General features: G+C 38.4%; 1 protein-coding gene across 5 annotated transcripts in view; it reads left to right on the forward strand.

Annotated features, from left to right (window-relative positions):
- Positions 1-3,655: 3,655 nt before the first annotated feature.
- PKP4 (plakophilin 4) overlaps positions 3,656-17,776 on the forward strand; it is a 251,341-nt gene continuing 237,220 nt past the window's right edge. For all 5 annotated transcript variants that reach the window (XM_090280118.1, XM_090280126.1, XM_090280122.1 and 2 more), the window contains exon 1: positions 3,656-3,765. The gene's annotated coding sequence lies outside the window, so the exon portion shown is untranslated. The remainder of the gene's footprint in view (positions 3,766-17,776) is intronic.

Genomic DNA, 17,776 nt, shown 5'->3' on the forward strand with positions numbered 1-17,776 from the left:
AGTGTTAAGTGCCACAATAATATACTAAAGCAGAAATCATCCTCTTAGAGTGGAGTAAGATCAGGAAATTTTCAGAAAAGTCTTTATTATTTGATAAAGTAACTATTGGGCTGGGCCTCTAAGGACAGGGGAGGATTTACATATTCAGAGAATGGCCTGGAGGTGGGACACATTCGATTCTGCAATCCTGAGCATAACAATTATTAAGCTCTAGCATCCTTTCTCAGGACCAGTTTATTCACTGCTTACTTTCCTTCATTTGCAACCTGCCTATGTTTTAACAGTCTTTTGTAAAAACAAAATGCTCTGTCAATGATTAGTGTACTTTCTGGAGTTATTATTTTCACTGCCCCCACCTCCTTCATATATATCATAGAATGAAAGGAGACTGTTTCTGCTGCCCCCTTTTCCTTGCTGCCTCTGCTAATATGAAAATGAGCATAGGAAAGTAACAAACTTAAGTTCAGGTTGACTTCTTTTGGGATGGTAACTGAAAAGTTCACTCAGATTTGTGCTGTTTATATTTGTTCTTGAGGGTGGAGCTCATCAAATTTCTTCCTTCTTTCCAACATTTCTAACTTCCTCTAGGCCCCAGTCAGTCTGAGCAGACTCCTCTCCCTTCTTTCTAACCTTTCTAACTTGCTCTAGGGCCCTCTTCCCTCTCCTACTTCCCAGGAGTAGTTAGACCCACCCAGGTGGTGTAGCCCGGAGGCAAAAGCTTCCTCCATCAAGTAGTCATTTGCATTTCTATGGACCCTTGAGGTGGGAGAAAATGGTCTCTACCCTTCTCTGGAAATCTGGAATTTCAGCATTGCAATTTGCAAGAGAAGGGCAATTTTGTAGGACAGAACTTTATTGGCAAAATGAGTTAGAATTTTTTTTTTTTTTTGAGTTAGGATTTTGAGGAGAAAAAGCACCATCTTTATAGTCATTTTGGTTGTATTAAAACGTCAGAACATTGGAGGTGAAAAAATAGAAGCCTCGAGAAATTCCCTTCAGATTCCTTTTAGGTGAAAGAAAATGCCAAGAGGTGGAGATGGAGGTAGGATAGAAGGGAGGCATTTTTACAAAAGGTCAGCTATTTAAAGCATAGGGTAGAAAATTAAGAGAAAAGAGGTAATATGTGACTCAGGAGAAATTATAATCAGCAGAGCAAAATTGTGGAAGGGTAAAGAGGGGTAAGGATGACCATGTTTAGAAGCACAAGTAGAATATGAGCCTTGAAGAGGAGGGTGGATACCCTACTGATGAGAAAAGGAATTTAGAGAATCAATGAAGACCCAGTGAAGGCTAGATAGCATACATTTTTAGTGAACAAAATTTCTTAACCTTACCTAGCAATGCTTGGTAGTACGGGAGCTAGTCCAAAATAAATCTTTCAAATGAGTTTAACAATTAAGAAAAAAGAATCTTGAATGAAAACATTTTAGGGGACATTACTCATGGTGGATTTTAGTAACATTTTAAATTATAAACATGAAATACAAAATATCAAACACTGTTCAAACATATGACTTGAGAAAAACACAAAAAGAAAAGATTATTGGAGTAAAAAAATCAATTAGTTCTTGTTACCTTCTTTCTATGCTAGCTTAAGGCAAGAAAACATCTTTTATTTTCTTTCCATTAGACACATCTTCCTTTCATCCAGTATTATTACATTTTTTAAAAAACCAAATCATTGGCATCTTTTTAGTACATTAAAAATGAATGTTATAAAAATTTGCATTTTACTTTCTCTGTTCTCCTATAAATAAACATCAAAAAAGCCAGAAATCAAAGCATGATGATCTAATTTCCATGAAGGCAAAGCGGAAGACAGCACTCTATGGCTCCTGGTGAGTCCTTCCCAATTTGGAAAATATTTAGGGGGAACATCCACATATTCAGTTGTTTTCTTCTTCAATCCAACCCTGCATAGAATTGTTAAGTAAGTTCAAATTTTACTACAGATTGTGAGAAATATTTTTCCAATCAAGGTTCCACATTAATAAATCTTATCTGTTTATAATCTTCAAAAACAGTAAGATGAAAAATGAAAAAGAGCATATTATCCAACTTAAACTTGGGACAGTGGTTAGACATATGTAGCTTGCACATACATTAATTTGTTTCTCTCAACAAAATATTTATAATTTCCACAATCCTATTAACTTTTTCTGATAATATGGTCCCTTCAACTTGAGGGGTAGTAACATAAACATGGTCTTCTTACTAAAGAGATAAGTATAAAAATGGCAAAATCACCCCCAAAAAGAACCTAAGAATATCATTGACTATATGATAGAGCAACATAATGCTTGGAAAGCCTAATATATTCATGAAGTTCCACTTTAATAGCAAGTATCTAAATATGAAAGTTACTTACAAAAAAAATTGGTATTGACAAACACACAAAATAGCTTTAAATAAAAGCTTATTAAAGCACAAAATTTTTGTGTATACTGTTTCCATGGCTCAGTACTCTTTATCAAATTTAGAGATAAACTGGAAAATAACCAGAAAACAAAACCGACCAACTGTAATTTATTTCCTTTACTCTCTTGTGAAATCAGTAGAAGCATGGGTTGCCTCTGTCATCAGTCTTTCCCCACCCTATAACCTCTTAAGCGAAAGAGCAAACACCTGTCAAGTTCACAGTCCAGAATGCACACACAGATGAGTGTTTAATAAATATCTTTCAACAGAGAGATTAGAGGTTTGCTTTGGGAAACGGGGAAAACATTATTTTAAGTGTTGAGCTGACGACATCCATTATACAGTACATCGGCTTGTTCCCTTACCAAAATATCATCCAAAGGAAATCCTTTAGGTGGGGCTATAAGTTTGAAGACACAGAAATTTTGGCAAGATCTGCCCCAGGGAAGGGGGAGTGGTTGGGGTGAACAAGTACATTCAGGAGTTTCGGTGACGTCAAGAAGCAGCGATTTAAGGGATAAGGTGGAAACTCACCCATTAGAAGCAGAAGCTGCAAACCTGTCAAAGGTCAAAGGACATAGCCTCAGGGGCTCCCAGGACGCAGGAAAAGTGAAACTCCCATTGCTAGGCTCTCACCTTCAAGTATTCGCCTAGGGGCTCAAGTTGTTCCTGCCTTTGACGCCAGGGGACTAACCCTACCTTTCATAGCAGGAGATGACAGGAAGGCGAAGCAAAAGCTGCGCCAGATTACAGACCCCGCTTCCGGGAATCCCCTAGTATTTTTCCCCACTGCCTCCGGCGCCCGAAGCCGGAGACACCTTCACCCTCACTCCCCACCTTCTCCAGGCCCTCTCACTCCTAACAGCATCAGTCTCTATAGCGACCTGAAACCGCAGTTACCATTGGCTCGTTTAATATGCGGACCGGGCCAATGGGGAGGGCCAGCCTTTTTTTCCCGACCAATGGGGTTAGCAGGGAGCAGGTCCGGAGACGGCGGCGTGCTGACGTTCCCGGGAGTCCGGGGCTGACTGGGCAGGCGGGCTGGCGGCTGGGCGGGTGGCGGCGGCGGCGGCCTCTGGGCAGTAGAGGGGGCTCCGGGGCTGAGTCTTGTGTCTGCCGGCTGCGGAGGCAGTACCATGGGCACGGGGTAGAGGGGCAAGTTGGCCACCGCCGCCGCCGGGGGTGGTGGGAGAGCCGCTACGGGGGAGGGGGCGGGTGGGGGAGGGAGGGGCGGGCAGCTGCTCGGCCCTGGCACTTTTTTAATTTCATCGGGTGCCGCAGCGGCGACCCTTCGGCGCTGATGTCCCTCATCCCTGGAGCGACGACGGCCACTGCCTAACCTAGAAAGTAAGTGCTCGGGCTCGCGGGAGGGCGCGGGGAGTCCTGCCGCGAGAACCCAGGCTCTCGCACCCCATCCCGGACCCCCCTGCGAAGGGTGCGGGCGCCTCCCTCCCGTTACTCCGGCCCCACAGCCTCGCGGCCGCCTCGGCGTTCCTGCCCCGCCTCGTGTTCCTGCCCGCACTCGTCTGCCTACTCCCCTCCCCCCGGCAGGCGCACAAGTTTCACCTTCCATTTGCTTTTCCCCATGATTCCTCTCCCCGGGTTGCCCCGACACGCCGCTCACGACCCCTACCCGTGTTGGCCTTTTCGGATCCAGAGCCCCCAGCTCCGAACTTGAGCGCCACGCCGAGCCCTCCTGGACGTCTGCCCGGAGGCTTCCCCGCTCCTGCCCGCCTGGCACGCCGCTTCTAGCCCCTAACACCCTGAGGCGCCCGCCTTCCCCGGCTTTTGAAGACGTCTGTCCGTCCCTCTCGCCCCAGATCTTGCATCCTGGCCCCCTCCCCTTCACCCCACGTTTCTGCTGCCTGCGCCGTCTCTCATTTGCCCCCCGAGTCCCGCGCTCCTGCCAGTCCTGCCCAGCCTGCTCTGTCCAGTGCGCCCCTCTCTCCTCTCTCCTCTCTTCTCGCGGCGTGAGTTCATGCTCCACCCCTCCTGGTTCCCCAGCCCAGAGCTTCCCTGGCTGTCCTCCTGCGCCGCCGCTTCCTCCTCTCCCTGCGGGGAGTTGAAGCGGAGTTGCGGAACCCGCCCCCCCCCGGCGGCTCGGGTGTCCCTTCCCGTCACAGGGGCTGCCCGGCCGACCCTCTCTTTTTTCCGCGATCGGGGAAGCAAGGGGGTGAGCGGCGGGGCCGGGATTTGGCTGCGTGTTCGCTGAGTGCGACACATAGCAAGCGCCGGCAGTGGATGCGCCGCGGCGGCCGTGGCCGCTCGGGGCGCAGCAATAGGCAGGTGTCTGTGTGCGGGCGGGGGGCAGGGACGCACGCCACGAGCTCTTCGGCTGGCGACAGATTGTGCAGGAATGCGAGGAATGCACCAGGGGCATAGTCCACAGGGCCCGCCGCGGCTGCTCTAGAGCCTTCCTGGCCCAGCACCCGCCGTGCAGCCGGAGGTCACCGGAGCATCTTTGGAGCTGGTGAGGCTCGCTCGACTGCTCTCCTCTTGCCTCTCTCCATGCGGCAGAGAGGGCGGCGGAGGGAAAGCGCGGCAGTTATGTTTGGCTTCAGCTAGTCTTTCGTCTGCGTTTTTGCTGCATTGGTCTCCAGGACCGTGAATTTGGGGGCTGTGGCAGTGTAGCCAAGGTTATTGATCATTGCCGAAGGTTCTTAGAGTAATGAGCTTGCAGCTCTTTCAGAAAATGTCCGTTAATGCTCATGGACAGGGATGTATAGCAAAAGATATCTTTAATGCATCACTTTGCTATCATAAGAATCGTAATTTTTTTCCTCGTCATACTGGGCTATGTTTAGCCCTCTTATAATACATAATGAATAGAAACAGAGAAGCAGTGTTTGGTCAGTGATGGGACAGATAGAACTGTCTGGTACAGTTAAATTCGGGGCGTGTCAGTTACCATTGAAAGTAACAGGGAGACAACACAATCATATATATTTAAAGATATGATTTATTAGTTTTTGTTACTGAATTTGAAAAATAGTAAATAGACCCCTACAACTTTTAAAGACTAGTAATTATGTGTAAAATAAACAATTATTAGTATACATTTTGGTTCTTTTATTTTTCATAATGCAGAAAAACAAATTTTTGACAGTAGATTCTTTTAAAAGGGAAAGTGAGGACCGCTTCTCTTTTTGAATGCAGTATATTGCTGTAGAAATATCTTCATTTCTGGTACCTGTGAAACAGTTATGGAAAATGGCAACATGAAAATGAGAACCACTGGTGTTCAAAATAAGTGTTTCTGTATGTTGAAAAGCATACTATGCATGTGATATAGTTTGCTTTGGAGATTGAGTTTACTATAAACCTCTCCACACTTGGTTATTTTGTATCAGATTCAGACATGTAATAAGTTGATTGACCAGCTGCCTTCCAACATGTACTTTGGCTTGGATCAAGGGCATTGAAAAGTATGACATGAGCACCTTTTAGTTAAGGACCCAGTGGAAAGGAGAAATAGGGGGAAAAGATAGAGGAAAAAGAAAACCTTTGCACTGAAAAAGATTATGTCTTTTGGCTGCTACATTGTTTTGTTTTTCAGGTATGTTCTTAATAAGTGTACCTTCTAATTTAGAGGTTTAAACTCTAAATCTCCGATTTTCAACTGATGTGTGGCAGCACACTGGTGTGCTGCAAGAATTTTTAACACATTCAATACGGGATTATTCAGTGAGGGGTACTGACCTCTTTTCTCTTTAGATTGTCAAATAAAGAAATGACAACAGCCAACACAACAATAGCTGTTTGGTGTAAATGAATCAAAATTTTCCTTTTTTTTGGTGTGCCACAGAATTTTAGTAATTATGTGTGCTATGAGATGAAGAAGGTTGAAAATCGCTGCTCTGAATTATAGTTAGCAACACTGTGCACAATATTGGGAGGTGTTTGTAGATGCCAACAGGAAACTTATTATGTAACGATATATTACAACAGAGTTTAACACTTGGCTTATTTGATTTGATGTAAAGATTAGAAAGTAAAAGCACTGTTTAGTTTCTCTGCTACATTGGAAATTGAAATAACCCTTTCGAGTATATACATGATGTATATACAGGATTGACTGTCCAATATTATACCCATTCACGTCAAGGAAGGCTTTCAGTTAGAAGTATAATATATTCTGTTGGTTATAGATGATGATTGTTCATAGTCAAAAACAACATAAATTGTATTTGGCAAGTACATTACTTCCCCATCTCCCACTATTATGTAAGGAAAAGGTGTGGCATTTCATATTTTATATGTTATTCTGAAGATTCTAAGTGGGGGAACTGAGTGCCCAGTTATCTTACTTCTTATCTATACTTTTTCTGGAGAGAGATAGGGGAGCAGAGTTGTGATGGAAAGCATAAGAGAAGGTAAGTAGCAAGTGGGAGTTGCTAGTTAGTATTCATCTAGAGGGGAAAAATACATTATTACAGTATTTACAAGCTGAATAAACCAAATCTAATTCACTGACTAGTTCTAACATCATAATTTGAACTTAAAGAATCTACTACGAAACTCAGTTTAATAAAAGCTTTAGCAATTATGAGATTTTGAGTATTTGGATGAAGTCTAAATTAAGTCAGAAATGCAATTTTCTTTATTTTGTTACTGATTTCAGAAAAAGATTTAGTTGTTCCCCTTATTTATGCATCCATTGATTGATTCTAGTATGTGTCCTGACCAGGGTTTGAACCCACAATTCACACAACTGAGCTACCTCGCTAGGGCCAGTAATACAATTTTCTTTTCTTTCTTTCTTTCTTTTTTTTTTTTTTTTTTTTACTGAGCTACACAAATTGGAAAAATAAATTTAATTAAAAACTTTAAATTCATATACTTTTAAAAAATTGAGTTATTGCCCATTTTAAAACAATGATTTCCTTGTTGTTGACCAGGGATTGATTTAAAATTTTTATTTATTTAATTTTAAACTAAGGAAGGGAGGGAGAAAGAGAGGGAGAGAAGCATTGTTGTGTGAGCTACATCATTGATAGGCTACCTCTTTCATGCCCCCAACTGGGGGCCTGGCCTGCAACCCAGGCCTGAGCCCTGACTGGGAATCGAACTGGCGGCCTCTTGGTTCACCGGCTGGCACTCAATCCACTCAGCCACACCAGTTAGGGTGGGTTTAATTTAAATAGAAAATTTTCATGCCCTAGATAAAGCCAATCATTTGATAAGTCCAGTCTCTCACCTTAATGCTTTGAAATATTAAGATATTTTGAGAATGCTCTATGTGTTCTGTTTTTTTTTTTTTTATTTCAATCAAAAGGTAAATCCCTAAATTACGTAATTCTATAATGGACAACATACCTTCATACTTCACTGAAAGATAAAGAGAGGTTATTCTAGGGCATAAACATCCATGGAATTGTATGTTACTTTGGGAGTTGCCTTCACACCTTCAGTGTATTGGGAGATAATTATGTCTTCGACGTGTTAAAATAGTTTTGTAGTGCTTTTTCTGCACTCAACAGGGAAGAAGAACCTGAAACACAACACCAGTGGACTGGATATGTTTGGAAAGTAAAGTAACTGTTTTATCATCCAAACTGTGACTACAAATATTAATAGAGAGAGAGGGAGGAACCATAAGCATACATGAATGTAAGATTTCATATACTGCCAGTAAGTGATGATAGCAGTCAGAAGGTCAGTTCAATGCCCAGCAGTAAGAAATAGCAGGCTTCTTTTAGAATAAGGAGATCACGCCTTAAGTCACAAAGAGCAATAATTCACATGCTTGCTGGTTTCAGTTGAGATTTTATACAGCAAATGTTGCTTACATCACCACTTTAATAATTCAGTGAAATTATGTGAATCTTTTGGGTACTCTATTACCATAACTGAATTGGGGATTTTGCATGATGGTGCACTTCTATTAAACTTAGAATGCTGCAGACCTTTCATTTGTCATTGGTCTAAGTTTTTTTCCTTTTTATAATTTAAATTTACTTTTATTTGATACAGCAATAATGTTGGCTACATTGTTGATCATTTTATTTTTCATAGTTTTGATAATATAGTTTGTTATGGCTAATAATGATTTATGCAGATGATAAAATGGTATTCGGATTTAAATTTTTAATACTATGAAATATATAAATTGAAAAGTGTCTGAATTGTTTTAAAACATGTCATTATTGTGAGGCATTTTTCCTGTTGATTGGGTAGATGCTAATCCTTGTAGGCATGTATTACATAGCCCTCACAAAGTTCAGAACTCAAATAATGGGTGGTCAGGGTAGGGGTACAGGGGTACCAGTAACCCTTTTTTCAATAGCCAAGGTATGTTTGACTTCTGTAGTTATTAAATATAAATTTAATGATTTGCAAATATTTAAGGTGTTTTCCTAATCTTCCCTAATCTGGCTCCCTTCCCTGTCTGGTCCCCCTCCCACTCCCAACACACACACACACCACCACCACCGCCACCACCGCCACCACCATTACCACCGCATCTGTTTGCTTGGAGACACAGAGAAAGCCCCTTTTCAGGTGCCATTTTCATAGAATATAGAAGTTGGTGCCTAATGTTCCTGGTTGAATTTAGAGTGGATCTGGGTTTTTTATCCTAAAATTATATATGAAAATTAGGTAAAATGTGTAGTTGAAATGGAGTATTAGGGTACTGTGCAGGTTTGAGGGTCCTGACCTGGAACTTGGAATGCAGGTTTTCATAGACACCCACAAGCTGTTTACAAATAGACTTTTAAGACATTGGATAGGTGTGCCTAAAATTCTGTCCACTATAAGCTCTCTTAAATTGCACACAAGAGAGGGAGTTGAAAAGCATCCTAAGTCAGAAATTAGGAGACCTGCTGCTAAACCTTATGACCTTGGCGAACCATTTAACATTGAGTTATAGCTTCCTCCTTTTAAAAATGCAGGGTTTAGATTGCATTGATCTAAGATATATTTCAACTCAATGTTCCTGAAGTCCTCAGTGTCTTTTTTTTAGTTTTTTAAGAAAAAGTTTCCTAAACATTCATGTATATTATCAGTCTTTTTCCCCCTCCTAACCCAAATCATAGCAAAAAAAAAAGGAGTTGGGGTTCTCCTTTGAGACTTTTGAATCTCTTTCATGTTCATCTTAAGTAGATTTTTTTTTGACTGTCATTTTAGAAAGTGAGGGAAAGGGCTTAAATAAAGCACATAATGTTTTCCAGGTCTTTCTGTCTACCCCCATCCCAGTCCCAGGTTAACTGAGGTAGTTTAGGCAGGGGAAGCCCTTGGGGTTTAACAATCACATTGAGTGAAACCCATAAGTATCAATTAAGATAGTGAGGTGTCGTGGTTGGCAGCTAGACTGTCATAGTTCAATCTTGGCACTTATTTTCGCTAAGTGTGTAACTTGATAAGTTATATAATCTTTTGAGATCTTATTTTACTTGTAAAACAATGATAAAAGTATCTATCTCGTGGTTGTTGTGAAGACTAAATGAGCTAATACATATATATCATTATTTTTATTCTTACACTGTGGTACTTAATGACGCTTTCTGTAGCATCTGCTATATTCCAGGCAAATTACTGGCTTGCTTTCTGTGGTCTTAGTCAATGTGATTCTGAATCTAAGCAGGATAGTTCAGAGAAGAAATAAAGTATTAAAGAAAAATTATGAGCTTCATAGTTTGCAAAAGAGTGCCTATAAGGAAGAGAATCCAGCAAAATACCATAAATCGAATAAAGTCCTTTATTTGCTTTCCTTTATTATTGAATTTATTGGGGTAACATTGGTTACTAAAATTATATAAGTTTCAGGTGTGCAATTCTGTAATACAACATCTGTATATTGTATTGTTTGTTCACCACCCCAAGTAATAAGGGCCTTTTTAAAATAGGGAAGTTATAGCTTCTTTGTGTTGGCAATACGTAGAGGCATGTAAACAAAATGAACCTTCAGGTGTAGGAGATTTGGGTAAACACACCTTAATAAATTATGTTTAAAAAGTGAGACTGATAGTATATTATAGGAGCTAGAAGTGGAAACACTTGCAAAATGTAAAACATACCTTTTAAACATGTATACAACCATTACATATGTAATTCTAAGTAGCAGTCATTTTATATCTTCTCTTTGCAAGTCAGTCCAAGAAGGTGTTAGAAAGTGTTAATCATTTATGGACTAAAATGCAGCTTGTAAATTAACTCTTTCAGCTGCCTTTTTTGCTCAAAATTAATCACACCTGGAATTGGCAGGAAACCTACCAAAGCAAGAAAAATTAGAAGTTTGAAAGATAATTGATGTAAACTAATAGACAGTGGTTTAATAGGTATCAAGAGGCTCTAGTTCTAGTCCTGGCTGTGCATCCCTTGAGCAAGTTATCTAACTCCTCTGAACTCTAGTTTTCTCATTTATAAAATGGAGGAGTTAGACTAGATGCTCTCTCGAGTCCATGGGGTACTCACATTTCACTACTCTTAGAGTATCAAACATTCTCATTTGGCTACATTTTTTTTCCTGAGCAAGAAGGTACTGTATTCTCTTCAAGAATAGATTGCAATTTACCCTCTGGGATAAGGGGGAAAATTGAAGTTGTATACCTGAAATGCTCAGCTCCTAAAAGTATGTGTTGGAGCTAGACAAACTGACTCCATACTGGCTGAGTCAGTGGCTGTCCTCTTGGATTCATTTGGTAACAATCAGTCTGCTTTGCACATTTGAGGTTTAACCCCTGATTGAAGCTAAATTTTCCACAAGTTGGATAAAAATAGAAGTGGAATATTGGTGGTAGTTAGAGTAGACTAGTCTTGTTAAAATGAAAAAGACACCCTTACCACTTGCTTTGGTTTGATTGGCCCTCAAAGAAATTAAATAACTGAGACAGCTGTTCCTCTGAAAACATGTTACTTTTCCATGAGCACTTTATGTCCATAGAAATTCCCTGGTCCATAAAGGATATAGGTACTTTTCATTTAACTCTTACTAATTTTTTGTGTATAGACAACCTACCAATATTCAGAAAACTTGATGGATTTCAACAGGATGCTATTTTACTAGCATTAGTGTTCTTGGAGTTGTGTGTGTGTGACAGTTTTTATAAAGTTTCTGCTAGATTCTGCTTTCCCCTACAATGGTGGGGGAAGGAACTAATTCCTATAGAATTTACATATGTATACATTCATGAAGAGTAGTTTTAAAACATTGAGATTGGCTGTTTCCCTTTGCTAATGCAATAAAAAGGAGAATCAATTATACTACTAATGTATGCAGTATTAAATGAATTTTTAGTGTCATGATCAAAGTAAACACTTGAACAGGCTCTTCAGTTTCCATACCTTCATTAGTATTGTAAACACTTGTAAAATGGAAACCCAAAATAACCACTTTGTAGTGAAGTGCATCATGTTTTCTGAAACTTGTGCCCTGGATTGAACTGGGGAAAGGATGATCTAGTTAGAAGTGATCTTCTTCCTGAGTACCACCAGGCATTGAAGCTAGGGAGTTAACACAATTAGTGCTTCATATATTTGCTGGAGTCCTACTTTGTGTGAAGTATTATATGTTTTAAATAACTCTTATTTCATTCATTTAAGTCCAGCCAACATTCATTAGTCCCTTGCTCTGTATCAGATTGTGTTAGACTTCATGGACAAAAAAATGATTTTCCCCAGGGAATTTTGCAGTCTGTGTTGGGTACAGTATTGATAGTCTCTACCTTTGAGAAATCTGATTAATTTTTCAATTTAGTTGGGAGAGTTAGGACACATGAACTGGGAAAAAATTTCCCTAGAAAACTTTGGTGTATAAATAAAGATGTAAAGTTGTTCTGTAAGTGTTAAGGATGAGTAGTAAAGAGATTAACAAGATTTTAGCTAGACCTACTTTTTAGGTGTGTGTTACTTGATGCATTACCGAATCTAGACAGACAGCTGCATTAACCATCAGGGGCTTTCTTTGGAAAAACCCTGCATTTGAAAAAGTGCTCCTTACCAACGATAAGATAGTGATTTCAGAAAAGGCTTTTTAATCATGAACTTGATTATTTTGGTTATTTTTCTTGGAATACTTTACCACATAGCTTATGTACAATAATTGATCACAATGAAATTGCGTTGTTTATGAAGAACCTTAATTTATGCCTCAAGATTTTCCATTCAAATAAGTTCTTATTTTCATTTTCATATAGCAGTACTTTGGTTTATTGTGTTGTGTGCTTTTCTTTATGCAATTTATGTGCCTTTTTAAGTCCAAACTCATTATCTATTATTGCAAACATTCTCTTCCCTTGTTATGAACAAAGAGAAGAGTGTTTTGAAAATCTCTTGTGACATCTGCTAGAATAAATGATCTCTTTGAATCTTACCTTGAATCTCAGACTAATGCACTGATGGGAATTTTCCACTTACTGTCAATTTGTCAATGACTAAATAAGCAACAAAGTCAGTTTTTAAAAAGCTCTGAAAAGGAATCAGGAAACCCAATTTGACTTTCTCAAGAACTGCTATTATTTTGAGACCTGTGATAAACAACTCAATTCAGCTGTTAAAAGTCTAACTCAAACTCTCTGCAGATGAAAAATATGTTAGTCTGAAATTTTTGGACATTATATTGGCAAGTGTTCATCTTCCAAAATATTTTTTGAGAGTCACTTGTTTGGAACTCTGAATACCATTTCTATAGAAGCAACATAATCAATAAATCCACCATCCTAAAACGTAAATGGAGTCTATTGGTTCCGTGTTCCCATAGCCACCTTCCCTGGCCTAACTTGATAGCAAGGACTTCGTCTTTTAACTTATCGAGGCCTCTATTTTTTCTAAATACCTAAATGAGTGAATGAGTATTGAAGTGTAATCTTGACATACTTTTACCTACTACTCTTGGATAAATTCTTCTCAGTCTAATATGGGCCCTCTTTCCTTTTGTAAACTGCTTTTGTAAATAGTTTGGCCTTAGAGCCTCAAAAATATTTATCATGCATGTTTCAATGGAAAGAAAAAAACTGCATTGTCAAAAAAAATATTACCTTTGTAGTACAGCTTGCTAGATACATAATTCATTATATCAAATTTCTTACTAAAACATTATTATCAGATTTTAAACAGATTGAGTCATTCATTTTAACCATGATTGCTTGGATTATAACTATGGTGAGGTAAATTTACATAGCATACTTTCTCAAACTATTCTATGCAGCCATCAAGGGCCACGACCAACTTGCTTGTCCAGGCTTTGGCAGTGTGGCATTGAGCAAACTTTCCATGTCTTTGCCTTTTGTGAACTAGTCAATACCCTAGCTGATGAGTTGAGGTCAAATGTAGATGTAATTTCAAGCACATGAAGTTTTTCAAAGGAGAAATGTTACTAAAATGATATGAGTATACTTAGTACTATAAAATTACATAAACATTAAAAATAATAAAATAGGAAACTTCATAGTTTGTTCTGACCTAATAGGTGTAGCAAATCTTTGATTTTAACAGTGTAGTTGGAAATACTCTTAAATATTTTTGTGGTCCCTACCTCAAATAATCACTATAATAAAATTTGAATAAATTATAAAATTTAATAACTAAACTTTTAATTGTGAGATGATTATAAATTAACATGCAGTTATAAGGTATAATACAGAGATCCTGTGTACCCTTTCCCCAGTTTCCCTAGTGGTGACATCTTGCAGCTGGCGGACAACAAAGGCTGGTGAGGATGTTGAGAGAGGGTACACTCGTGCACTGTTGGTGGGAGTGCAGCCACTGTGGAAAACAAGATAGAGGTTCCTCAAAAAACTTAAAATGGAACTAACTTTTGACCCAGCGATTCCACTTCTGGGAATATATCCGAAGAATCTCGAAACACCAGTTCAAAAGATTATATGCACCCCTCTGTTCATAGTAGCACTATTTATAATAGCAAACATCTGGAAACAGCCTGAGTGCCCATCAGTAAATGAATAGATTTTTTTTTTTTTAAAGTGTGGTACATTTACACAGTGGAATACTACATGGTCATAAAAAGAAGGAAATGTTACCTTTTGCAACAGCGTGGATGAACTTGGAGATTATTATGCTAAGTGAAATAAATCAGTTAGGAAAAGACAAATACCATATGATCTCACTTATATGTGGAAGCTAATGAACAAAATAAAATAGAAGCTGAAGCATGTACACATGGAACAGACTGACAGGTGGCAGAAGGGAGGGAACAGGGAGGTCCTGGATGAAAGAATATGAAGGGATTAGTCAAAGAATGTAAATGCATAACTCATAGACACAGACAACAATGTGGTGATGACCAGAGGAAAGGGAGGATGGGGGATGGGTAGAGGCAGGCAAAGAGGGGAAAATGGGGACATCTGTAATACTGTCATCAATTTAAAAAATAAAAAAAGAACTGTAGTACAGTATCACAACCAGGGTATTGACATTGATACTGTCAAGGTACAAAACATTTCAATCACTACAGGGGTACAAGGGTCATGTTGCTCTTTTATTGCTACACCCCCATTTTTCTTACATCGTCACCTCCTTAATCCCTGACAACCACTAATTGTCCTTTATTTCTATACTTTTGTTATTTTAAGATTGTTAAGACTATAACTTTGGAGGTTTATCTTTTTCACTGAACAGAATTCTTACAGATTCATCCAGGTGGTTACATGTAACAATATTCCTACCTGTTTTATTGCTGAGTAGTAATTCATAATAGGAATGTACCACAGTTTGTTTGACTGGTCACCTGTTGAAGGACAGCTACCTGGTTTATTTTCAACTTATAATAATTTTCAGCTTACAAATAGAGCTGCTATAAATATCTGTGTACAGTTTTTTGAGTTATCATAAGTTTATGTTTCTTTGGAGGAAATGCCCCAGAATGCAATTGCTGGCTTAAATTACAATTTTTTCTTAATGCTTTCATTCTATAATTATATACTGAATTACATGAGGCCTTGGTAATATAAAAGTTAAATTTATAGTTTCAGTAAATTAGAAAATTTGTCTATAAAACTAAGTCTTTTATCTTTTGTTACTGAGTGCTTTACAAATACTCCCTCCTGAGTTTACCTTATTTTTAGCAAAATTCCATCATTGATTTTAAGTGGAATTCATGATGTTGCTTTGCAGTTTGACTTTAGGATTTTTTTGTTCTTTTCTGTTATATTTTGTTTTGTTTTAGATATCAGGTTTATTTAATTTTCAATAACAGTACTTTATTTTAAAATGTAATTCGTTAATGTTGTGTCTTTCAGGATTTTACCTGTATATGATGTAAAAAATTATAGGTAATATTCTTACCAAAAAAAGTTTATTGTGTACCATGCTAACAAGCAAAGTGGGGATGTAACATGAAGACAGTATCCTTGTACGTGATTGGAATCTATCCAGTTGTCAGGTGAAAGCCAACAAGTACATCTGATACTTTTAAAGGCAAGGGCTCTTCTTTCTTTCCTAGAATAGAAGGCATTTTCAATAAAGCACAGTTCTTTCATTTTCCCCCAATTTTCTTCCTGCTTTTTGCATGATTATCAATTCTGCCAGAGGAAGATGTTAAAGTGATGTCTGGCCTAAATAAAGTCTTTACGATTGATAATCTGATTTGATTTTTATCTCTTTGTTTGCTTGTTTTTACCTTGAATGTCAAATATGTTTCTTTTTATAGTTTAAAATAACACAAGATCATCTAATTGGTTTTATTTTATGTCTTGTTCTGTATTGTTTATGTTTAATTTTATCAATGCTTTTAGAATTCATAGTCTTCTGCAATCATAGCTGAGAGGGCAATTGATGGCTATGATTGATATTAAAATAGAGCTATACAATAGTATTCTTCTTTAATACTGCTTTTAAGGATTTGGATCTTTCTCTATATTTGAGTGATATGATCGTAGAGCACTTTAATTTTGTAGAATCTTAATCTTCCCAACAAGTTGTATATTTCCTGAAGGCTTCTGTAGGTAACTAATATGCCCTTCTCTGCTGGTGGGCCAGTGTTTTTCTTCTTACTCAATTAACTCTTCTTAGTGAAACCTTCCTTCGCCCTCTGTCCAGATTTAAATCTTCCCATTTGTGCTTCTTAGCTCAGCTATGAACACGTCACAGTGTGTTCGTGTGACAGTCATCATTGTAATTCTCCCACCTAGCAATGTGTCTGACATATATTAAGCACTGGATCCCTGCTTTGGGTAAATGAATAATTCATTACTTTGTTTATAATTTTAGTTTGTCCCTCTCTTCGCTCAGTGACTCCCCGTTGTTTACCTGCAGGATCACTTCAAACTCCTTAGCCTGCCTACCATTTAAGGCCCTGCACAATCAAACCCTAATGACTTTTCCTTCCTCAACATTCCACATCAACAGAAGTAGTTTTTACTCACTGTTCTCTGGCTCCCTGCATTCTACGTTTAAATCTTTGCAGCCCCACTAGATCTCATTCAAATCCTTCCTAGTATGTGTGTCCTTCCCAGACTGCTGGTTGAGTGATTGTCATCTCTCTCTAAATGTCTTTACTTGTTCTCTGGCTTATAATGATAAACTCTCCATGATTGGTTTTTCTGTTATTGGATTGGTCTGTTAAATTCTACTGGTTAACTTTTGTCTCTTTCCTCCCACTAGATTTTAGTTTCTTAAGGAAGGATCTTGTCTTGAACACTTACTATGTAAAATAATTGATTACACTGAAACATTTCAAGTAAAAGTGACTCAGGAAGTAGAGGTTGTGTCTTTTGGGGATGTTGGAGGGCAAGGTCAGCCTCTTGGGCACATTGAGATGTGCACAATAAGACAGTCTCTCATTTGTTCTCCTTTCATTAATAGTTATTTCCTAAGCACCTAGTATGTTCCTGTCTGTGGTATATGTCATTTAGATTTTTTGGAGACCTCATTTGCCAAATAAACTACATTGAAATGAAGTTTTGATGGTTTGTTTGTAAAGATCCCACTTGCTAAACAAGCTATATTAAGTGGGGTTTTGCTGCTTTAAGTTATCCTTTATTTTTATGTAGTACTGTCCCACATTCAAAAGTGGAACCTGGTTGAGAAAATAAAATTTCATCTTTTGAAATTTTTAACAATTGAAAATTGTATGTTTCTAAATATAAAGACTTGTGATGTTCATTATGGTAGCCACTTACCTCATGAGCTATTTAAATTTTTAAATTATCTACACTAGCCACATATTAAGTGCTAAATTACCATATATGGCAAGTGGCTCTAGTAAAGGCAGATACAGAACATTTCTGTTGCAGACAATTATATTGGAACCAGTATAGAGAAGGGCAGGGACCAGTTATAAATAATAAAATGGTAATAAAATGCTTTTAGAGTAACAAAGCTAAATAACATTGCTTTCCAGTTTCCGAAGCATTATATTAATATTCATTTAGTCCTTCTAATAACTATATAAAATAGGTGA

The sequence above is a fragment of the Furipterus horrens genome, unplaced genomic scaffold (genome assembly GCF_987537825.1).
Source record: "Furipterus horrens unplaced genomic scaffold, mFurHor1.1.pri manual_scaffold_1, whole genome shotgun sequence".
Classification (NCBI taxonomy): Eukaryota; Metazoa; Chordata; class Mammalia; order Chiroptera; family Furipteridae; genus Furipterus; species Furipterus horrens.